This window comes from Lissotriton vulgaris, chromosome 6 (genome assembly GCF_964263255.1).
Source record: "Lissotriton vulgaris chromosome 6, aLisVul1.2, whole genome shotgun sequence".
In the NCBI taxonomy this organism is placed as follows: domain Eukaryota; kingdom Metazoa; phylum Chordata; class Amphibia; order Caudata; family Salamandridae; genus Lissotriton; species Lissotriton vulgaris.
In genome coordinates this window covers 49,331,240-49,341,683 of record NC_141694.1, presented here as the reverse complement: position 1 = coordinate 49,341,683, position 10,444 = coordinate 49,331,240, and the positions used below count along the sequence as shown (strand labels likewise).

General features: G+C 46.6%; 1 pseudogene; it reads right to left on the bottom strand.

Annotated features, from left to right (window-relative positions):
• Window positions 1–655: 655 nt before the first annotated feature.
• LOC147706769 (uncharacterized) lies at window positions 656–9,800 on the bottom strand (annotated as a pseudogene).
• Window positions 9,801–10,444: the final 644 nt, after the last annotated feature.

Genomic DNA, 10,444 nt, shown 5'->3' with positions numbered 1-10,444 from the left:
GTCAAGATCCACAGACACACCAAACAAGCCAGCCGATACACTACAGAACTCAGGACAATGAAGTGCAGCTGAAAACAACTAGAGAGAATATGGCGAACCAACAGAGACACCACAGTCCGAGCCACCTTCTATTCAGCCCTCAACAAATGCCACCAACGACTCAAAGACGTAATAAAAGACGCCTTAGCAGACCGCATCAAAGCAAGCACCAGCCACACCAAGGAACTCTTCATTATCAGAAAGTTATCCTGCCTAACAGCCACCCGAGAACACAATCCCTTCTTCATAGGAACTCTGTGATGCTCTAGCGAACCATTGCCACAACAAGATACCCACCATCTACATAAACTTCAAGCCTGAATCCACCGACCTCCACAGTCTTCTGACTTCAACAGATGTCTCCCCTGAACAGCCACTCACCACATGGGAAAATAATACCACAAAGAACACCACAGCCATCATGAGGCGGTAGGACCCCTGCTCCCACCGCCTCTTCAACCTAGGGAGTAAAGATTTCAGCCGCTAACTCGCCACCATCCCTCAACGCATCCATTGCCAGAGTCACCTTTCCCAATGCATTAAAACATGCAGAAGTCAGACCACTCCTCAAGAAACCCTCTGCTGACCTCAGCGAACTCCAGACTACTGCTCCATCTCACTGCTCCCTTTTCTTGCCAGAGTCCTTGAGAAGGTCATCAACCAGCAGCTCACTGAGCATCTGGAGAGAAACAACCTGCTAGATGCATTCCAATCTGGTTTCCCTCCTTGACCTTACCGCAGCGTTCAACATCGTATCCAATCACACACTCATCAAGAGACTGCACCACATTGGGATTCAGGGAGACACACTCAGATGGATCTCATTGTTCCTCATGGGATGAACTCAGAGAACCTGCATACCTTCCATCACCCTGGAGCTCAAGAACACCATCTGCGGCGCCCCGTAAGGTTCATCCGTCAGCCCCACCCTCTTCAACACCTACAAGGCACCTCTAGCAGACATTGTCAGGACCCATGACCTCAACATCATATCCTACACCGACAATAGCCAGCTCATCCTCTCACTATCAGCAGACCCCACCACTACGAAGACCAACTTCCACAACTGCATGAAGAATTTTGTAGACCAGATGAAGGCCAACTGTCTGAAGCTCCGCACTGACTAAACTGAAGTGCCGATCTTTGGCAACAACACCTCCCCTTGGAATGACACCTGGTGGCCCACCAAACTCTGACCCACACTGACAGACCACGCCCACAATCTCTGCATCATCCTGGACAGCAAACTCACAATGAAACGATAAATCAATGCAGTTTCCTCTGCCTGCCTCCACACCCTCCGCATGCTCCAAAGAATCTTCAAATATCGCCCAATCTGCACGAGAAAAACCGTAGCTAAAGCTCTATTCACCAGCCGGTTGGACTACAGCAATGCGCTGTATGCAGGAACCAACACCAAACTCATGAGAAGACTTAAGACAATCCAGAACTCAGCAGCCAGACTCATCCTCACCCAGCAAAAAAGGGCCCATATCACCCAAAACCTTAGGAACCTCCACTGACTCCCAGTCCATAAAAGATGCCAATTCAAGATATTGACGCACGCCTACCAAGCCCTCCATGAACAAAGAAACCATCCAGAAACCTTCCCCTGATAAAAATATTGTATCCTTAATGTTGGTTACAGAAATATCACCACATTGGAGTTAATAATCAAAAATCCACATCCAATTTATGTAAACATTATTTAGACCATTAGTTTATGTCATATGACATTTTTGTTATCAACATATTTACCAACCAAATGATCATTACTATTCCATCGTGTAATTTTTCAGACGCTTTTTTCTGCAGTGGCTCAATTTTTCAGATCGAATAGATTTTGACATTAAGAAATTACCTATTGTGTATTAGGCCTCCCTCTTGAAAGAAAAAATGTGGGTTGAAACATGCAGCTTTTTTTCACAGCATTTGAATAATGTTGTTTATCAAATCCATTCACCTAGTTGCTATCAGATTTACCTTTAAGAAGGCCATCATAAATCGCTGCGTTGCCTTACACTGCATCAGAGAAGCGTTCTATGGGCGTTGTGGTGGGTGTTCCCATGCAATGCCTATGGGTTTTGACAGATCCCAGGATCTGTAAACATGTGAATGCTGTACACCTTCCCATGGCAGGCTTAACGAGGAGAAATATATTTATTTTTCCTCCCTTTTCTTCTTTCTAGGTGTGCTGCATTTTGCGGCACACATAGCAAGAGGAAAACACCTCCATGGATTGTATTTGTGCATGAAGGTGTCCCTTCCTGCACAAAAGCAATTCTGCCAACAACGCAGGCACCCTTGCACCATAGTGCAAGGGTGCCTGCATTGGCTCTAGGCACTATATTGTATGCTGGTTGAAAGGAAAGAAATGCACTGTTTCTCATAAATATGGTGCATTCCTGCCCTTTCGATTTGGCATAGGGCAGCGCTGAAGAAAGACTTCGACAAACCTTTGTAAATGAGACCGTATGTGCTCTACCTGCCCTTGTCTAGTGGGTGTTGTGAGAGTGGGGAAAGTAAAGAATCAAACGAAGTAGACTAGTGCCTAGAATGAGCGCTGGTCTCGGGACTCATCAGGTAACATGTAAAGTAAGTTTACAGGAGATGGCAAAGTGGAGTTAATCTTTCTTCTCTATGCATAATAGTAGTGAGAAGACTTGTGGGATCACCCTAGTGCAGTTGCTCTTGTAGCTTTGTGTGCCCTCATATTCACAAGGGCACTTTATCGCACATAATGTACAGTGTCATTTTGTGAAGGCATGGCGGGCACTAGCCCTTTTGGGAAATAACTAGTTTGCAGAATATTCTAAAAGTTCACACTCTTTCCTCGGTCCCTCAGTGGTACTCACTGGTTTTATTGATAAATCAGGCTTGACTTGTCCCGTTTCCACACTGCCTCTACCGTGCTGCTGTGCTGATCAGTACTCCGGCTAGAGATTTACCCCCCCACCCCCCACCTTTGCACAGATCAAAAGTGAAAGCAGACCATGCGGTTAGCTCGCTCTGCGTCACTTTTGTTGCAGTGGTGGCTGCCACTTAATGGGGGTAGGGGTGCGACAATGACAATGAAAAATAATAGAAAAACATGAGAGAAAAAACACTTATCTGCAGGCCTGCTGCTGCCTCACAGTCTTCTTCGGTCAACTCCAGAAGCAGAAAACAGGATGCACACAGGTTCCCAGGCTCCCCTAGCTAATCACGGCGCTGCAGTTCCCATGAGGCACATGGTCAAGACTGATTTGCATATGGTTGGGTCCAAAGTAGGGCGGAGTGAGGAAGAATGATGGATTAAACCCTGATCCTTGTGACTGGGGGTGAATGTTTGCATTGTTCAGCCTTCCATTCATCAATTGATCCTTTTTCTTTTGTCATCAGCATAACAGCAGCGTTGTGAAAGGTCTCAGACATGGGCTGGGAGCATGTGCATGCTCTCCACAGCCGGGTGGAGAACATTCTAAGTGCGCATGACTGTTTGGTCTGCCCAAGACGGCCGTCCAGACCGTCATACACACTTAAGAGAGTGCCAACCACTCCTCCCCCTGCTCCTGTGACAGCCCAGCACCTAAAATGCCAGTACAGAAAAATGAAATTATAATAACATTTCGTTCTTATCATAGCACTTTTCCTTTTTGAACTGCTCACAGAGTAGTGAGACGACGCTCCTCCACTTTAGAGGAGGAGACACTGCTGTTTTGTTGTGTCGTCAGCATTCTGTGTTCACTGCTTATCACAGAAAAATAAAATAATCAAACTTAGACTGAGGAAAGCTCTTTCTTCGAGTCCCGGCTTTGATTTCGCAAAAGAAAATAGTTCTAGTGTTTGCACCAGACAGTTTTTCTTTCCCAGTACTGTGGACGGCTCTTGACACCCACCATACTGTGAAGGTGTTCCGATGGAGGCAAACGCATCATCCACCCATTTCATTGGTTAAACGTTGTACGTGTATCGCCTGGCATACATCATAAGGTCATTTTATGATGACCGCAGGGGGTCTGACATGTGTGACACTGTAAGGAGATGTTGCCCACAGCCGTTGCTTTAGAATAGAAGAATGCTTCATTTCATTTGAAGCACTTGTTCTGAAATAAATTGAGAGCTTCCTTTATCCATGCAATAGTTTTAAATGATAGGAGAGCATCCTTGCATCATCCGCTCTCACCTCCACCAGGCTCATGTCCTTTCTCTGCCTTTCCCTACCTCCATGCTCTAAAAAGAATTCTTTTTTATCTAGTGCTTCATAAGGCCACCTCTTAGGGCCAGATGTATGTGGCCAGATACCGGTTGGTAACGGACGATTTCGGCCGTTACCGTCCGGTATTTGGTTTTTGAGATGTAGGGGGTCCTAATTTTAACGATTCTGTAAATTTACCAATTCGGTAAATTTACCAATTCAGTAAATCTAGATGCCACAGGCCCTTTAGAATTCGTTATTTACCATCAAATAGTATTTGATGGTAAAAAACGAATTTCTGTGTACATGCACATCTGTGCATGTACACCTGTGCCATGTGGCACACATACATTCCCTAAGGGCATGTATGTGTGTCACATGCTACACAAGCCTGAATCAGGGGTGCAACAGGGTGTCAAAGTGACACCCTGTCCCCCTTGTCAATTTGGTAATTTTACCGAATCGGTATTTACCGATTCGGTAATTGCCATTGGTTCCTATGGGCCACAAGGCCCATAGGAATCAATGGCAATTACCGAATCTGTAAATACTGATTCGGTAATTACCGAATATTACCGATTCGTTCAATTATTCGGTAAAAATACCTACATAGCATTTACGGATTTGTAAATACCGAATCGGTAAAATTCGGTATTTACGAATCGGTAAATGCCATTTACCTACATCTGGTGTGTGGTAAATAACGTGTCACTGTTAACAAATTAAATGATGCTCAGTTTATCAACCTAGGAAGGATGGAAGGCTAGACAGGCTTTGGAAATATTCAACCTTGTCTAAATCACACACACCTTTCAGTGTAAAGCATTTAGATATTAGAGCAATGGTAATACATAAAAAATAGATATGGGGATTCGGTTTGTTAACAGCTTAGTGATTGGTTAAAGACTGGTTTAAATTGCATGAACTGCGCAGGACATACACAACAATGATAAAAAAAAAACCTGTATAGTATGCACCAATCACTATTAATCCACTACATTATATAGTCCGGAGTGACCACATCACTTCCTCTTTCTTTGCAATAAACTTTAACACAGTCCACAAACTTGACCCTGGAACACTGGACCACCAATTTCTTCATCGCCGTGGATCCCAACTTGAACCCAGAATATCACCCTCAGAACAAGAGTCGATGTCCCCATGTCTTATGTCCGCCCGTCCGGTCCTTCTTCTGAACAGCGTATCTCGATCATTCAGGCCTGTATTCCTTGATCTTCTATGAAGAGAATAGTGGTCGTAATATGCCATTCATGTACAAAATGCATTTCATAACCAGTATGACATTCACAAATTAGCCTCCTCTCATGACCAAAAATCAACGGGTGTGAGAAAATTCAAATCATCACCATGAATTACACATGAACATTCCATTTGCAATAAACATGTTATCATAGGACACTATCATCATGTTACCTGGGTGGGATAATCCTCGTCTTCATGTCCTTAATAGAATTGAAAATTCTTGTTGCGTCAGCAAGATTTTTTTTATTCTATGTCAGTCCACTGAGGCTCTGATTATGTTAGTTTAAAGTTGTTCTATAACCATCGACGCCACATCCACAATCGGTTTATGATAAAATGTCTTAAACGTTGAGTCAGATGACCAGTCTGCCGCAGCAATATCTCTGTATAAAAAGACTTGGAGGCCATTGCTCCCCTGACGGAGTGAGCGCCAAACATGGCAGTATCTACGCCTGCGAGCCCCAATAACCAAGTAACCCACCTGGCTAAAGTTGCTGCAGTGACTGGGCCGAAAGGTCTCTGAAGAGAGATTAACAATTGTCCTGCAACATCGTTCCTGAACTCTCTAGTACAATCCTCATAACATTTTAAGCATTGAACCACACATACCTTGGTATGATGAGGAAAGGCAGGATATAAAATACATCTAGAATGTGTCTTTGTCCGTCTGGATATCGTGAAAGAAACCCCTGAAGGAGTAAATACTCTACCTGCTATGTCCAAGGCTTGCACATCCGTGATTCGTCTACAGGACATCAGGCATAAAAGTATCATAAGCTTTGCCGATAACTGTTTCTGGGATAAACCCTCATTGGCTGGCCAAGCTTTAAGGAAACATAAAACTGAATTAACATCCCATAAAACAGAGTACTTGGGTTTTGGGGGATTGAACAATCGGATTCCCTCACTACTTTACACACCAGGGTGTGTTCCGCCACCGGTTTACCATCTATATGTGGATGACCAGCCGAAATCGCTGAACGAAAATTGTTCACAGTCCGATATGCCATTCCTGAGCTGGCGAGTTCTGACAGAAAATTGGCTATGAGAGGGACACCGGATCCCACGGGATCTGTTTGCCGTTCAGAACACCAACTAACCCATCTACGGCTACTCATACAGCTTGTGCGTAGCAGGCGCCCATGACTGTGATAAGAAAAACATAGATTCTTGTGAAATTCCCGGCACTTGCCATCGTCGCCTGAAAGTCTCCACGCCATGAGAGTCAAGAGGCCTTGCATTACCAGGGGATGAGGTAACTCCAGAGGGTCCTCCAGAATCTCCGGAAGAGCACATGACAAAGTTAGCGCCACCGGAAACCACGCTTGCGCTTTCCAACAGGGAGTGATTAAAATCACCTCCGCCCGCTGTTGACGGAGTTGCGCCAATACTCTCTGAATCATGGCGAAAGGTGGAAATGCATATAGAATGCCATTCGTCCATGACTGAAGAAGTGCGTCCGAGCTGATCGCCAGAGGGTTTGGGCGCCTGCTGTAGAACCGAGTAAGTTGCGCATTGAGTCTGGACGAAAAAAGATCCACTACACATGGGCCCCATTTGTCGTTCAACTGATTGAACACTCCGGGATGCAGCCTCCAATCGCTGGCATCCATCAAGAAACGGGAATTCCAATCCGCTACCACATTGGAAGAACCCGGAATGTACTCCGCCGTCACCGATATATGATGGGCCAGGCAATAATGCCAAAAGTCCTCGGCTATCTCCACCAGGAGAAGGGACCTTGTACCTCCCAGACGATTGATGTCCTGTACTGCTGACACATTGTCCCTGCGCAGTAAAATACAGCAAGTCGTCCGTTGCGGGGAGAGTGTCCGAATCGCAAACGAGCCCGCAAGGAGCTCCAGGCAATTGATATGGAGTTTCAGTTCCTCCCGGGACCACCGACCCCCAGTTTCGACTGAACTGCAACGTCCCCAGCCCCATCTTCTGGCATCAAAATCTATGATTATCTCCGGACTGGCTGCGTAAATGGCTTTGCCATTCTAAGCATCCATGTGATCCAGCCACCAAGTCATCTCACTTGGGGATTGAGATCTGCTCTGTATAACTCAGACCCTTGCGTAAGTGCAGAATTTTCAACCGCTGAAGTGCCCTGTAGTGTAGGGGTCCTGGGAATATCGCCTGTATTGAGGCGGCCAGAGGTCCAACCAATCTGGCCAATGTTCTCAAGGATATAGTCTGAGAGGCCTCGCACTCCTCAACTCCTTCTTTATAGCTACTCTTTTATTCAATGGTAATAGTAACTGAGCCGCAATTGAGTCTACCTGAAACCCCAAGAACTCCATTGACTGCGTCGGAGTTAGAATGGACTTCTGTGCGTTGATGACAAATCCCAACTCATGTAAGAGTTGGACCGTCCAGTTCAGATGAAGAAGTGTGTCCATATTCTGTGCCCAATAATCAGAATATCGTCCAAATAAATTATGAGTCTTACCCCCCGTTCTCTTAGATACTGAACTACGGGCTTTAGTAACTTGGTGAAACACCAAGGAGCGGACAAAAGGCCAAAGGGCATGGCTAAGAATTCGAACCACTGGTCTCTCCACTAGAATTGGAGGAACCTCCGGTGAGGAGGAAAAATAGGCACCGCTAGGTATGCGTCTTTCAAATCTAGACGCACCATCCAATCCTTTTCCAACAGGATGTCCCTCAACAAATGTATGCCTTCTATTTTGAAATGGTGATACACTACCCAGGAATTGAATTCCCTCAGATTGAGTAGAAGTCTGAAACCCTTGTCCTTCTTGCGGACTAGAAAGTTGGTACTTACAAACACTAACAGAGGAGGGACTGTGTGCACGATTGCCCTTTTTTCCAACAATGAAAGAACTTTGTCGTCTATGAAAGACATCTCTGCATGGCAAAACGTAGGGGAGGGGGAACCTGAACTTGATGGGGTGAGGCATAAAACTCTATCTGAAACCCTTTTACCGTCTGAAGGATCCAAGGGTCTTGTGTGAGAGTGTCCCACACATGGTGGAACAAAGCAATCCGACCTCCCACCTTCGTATCCCTGGTTTGCATTAAGCTTACCTGAGTAAGAGGTGTCTCCGTAGGAATAATTCTGTCCTCTGTAACCTCTGTTTTGTCGCCCCCTATAACCTCGATTGTGGGAAGGGTAGAACTTGGAGCGCTGGCCACCACCTCTGCCACGTTGCTCGGAACCTCGAGAGGTCTGGTTAGATCACGGCCGTTCGCTCGACCCCTGTACCGTCCGGCCCTGTTAAAAAGGCCAGTGTGGAAAACTTTTTTGATGTTCGCTTGAGCCTTATCCAGGGCGGAAAACGTATTCACATATTTCCCTATTTCCTTCACAAACTTTTCCCTGAACAGCATGCCATTAGCAAGCGTGCCTGGTTCCGTAGTTGCCATTTCGGCCAATTGGGGACCAATGCGCATAAGGAACGATCTTCTCTGTTCCGCCGACAGGGCGCAGTTTGCGTTCCCTAGAAAACACATAGCACGCTGCGCCCATTCCAGAACCTCCGTGGGGTCCAAAGGAGTGTTTGAATCTTTAGCGGTAACCATGGCATCCAAAATCTTGGTCAGGGGTCCGGTCACGTCAAGGAGTTTATTCTGACAACCCCTCTAAGTCCTGTCGAGTCCCTTCTTGGGATCCTTCGCGAACTTCTTCATGAAAGTGCCCATGTTCGGGTCTATTTCTGGGTGTCCGCTACTTTACCCATCAGAGATGGTCTGGGACATTCCGAACGCAGGGTGGCCCTGACTTCTTTTTCGAAACCTCTCCGGAGGTTGTCCTGCACATAGTGTGCCACCTCGACACAGGGAACCCACTCGGTGGATCTTGGGTGTATAATGTTTCTGGGGTCAAACAAAAGGTTCTTACTGACCGGCTTGTCTTCCACATTGTTGGACTTGCGTTTCTGCTTTTTTCCGGTCTGTGAAGCCGAAGACTCATGATTGGAGTCAGACGTGTCGTGTGCGGCAGGAGACGACTCCGCAGTCCCATCCGTGTGCGGCACAGGCGCTTTCGCGTCTTGGAAGAACTTACACCACCATGGTCGTGCAGCACATTGCGGGCCATCCTAGCAAGGACCTCAGCCGATGTGTGACCAGAGGACTCCCTTTGAGCAGCACCAAACTTACGTTTACCATAGTTCTTTAATGGTTTGGTAAAAGGCTGTAGCGCTTTAATTAATGCCCTGTTCACAGAGCCCTGGACTTGGGTATCCAGGGCTTCAACCAATTGCTCCTCCATCTGGTGCTCTTCTGGTGCCTCATACTCTGCATATTCATTGAATTCCACCCACTGGTCTTCCTCCTCGGCGTAGTACGCCATCTTGCTACAGGAGGGCTGAAGGAGTTTAAGGAGGAGAGGACCCTGAGGTGAGTAATAGACACAGGCACTGTGTAAACTGTCCCTAACTCACAGTGCTCAACTGTCCCTACAGCAGTGTACCACAGTAATCAACTGCCCTGGGCCAGTGTCTCACAGTGTTTAGAAAGTGGAGGGAGGCACCCCTAATCTCCCCTAGGGCAGAGCCCTACTCTAGAAACACACTCCGGTCAGCGTTCAGAGAGACCTGGGGATCTTGCAGTCTGCTCTTCCTTCCTACCGGCATTTCCGCAAAGCACTCAAAACCCACCTGTTTGTCCAAGCATTCCCTCTTTAGAAATTTCCGGTGTTCCCCCCCTTCCCCCGTCTGTCAATCTTATAGCGCCAGGAAACGGCTTGGTAGCAGAGCGCTCTACAAATTCTTTCAAATTCAAATTCATGCTCTAGCTGATGCGCGAAGAGCCGATTGTTAAAACTACGATTGGTAAAACTACAAATATCGGCTTTTCGCGCATGCGCAGTGTGGGCATAGAGATAGGACTGCTTCCAGAGCGAGCAAAGTGTGTCCCTCTCCCGCTCCACAGCACTCAGAATCTGCCCACAAGGCACCGGAGCACCGAAGCTCCGCAAACTAAGACGCACATCTG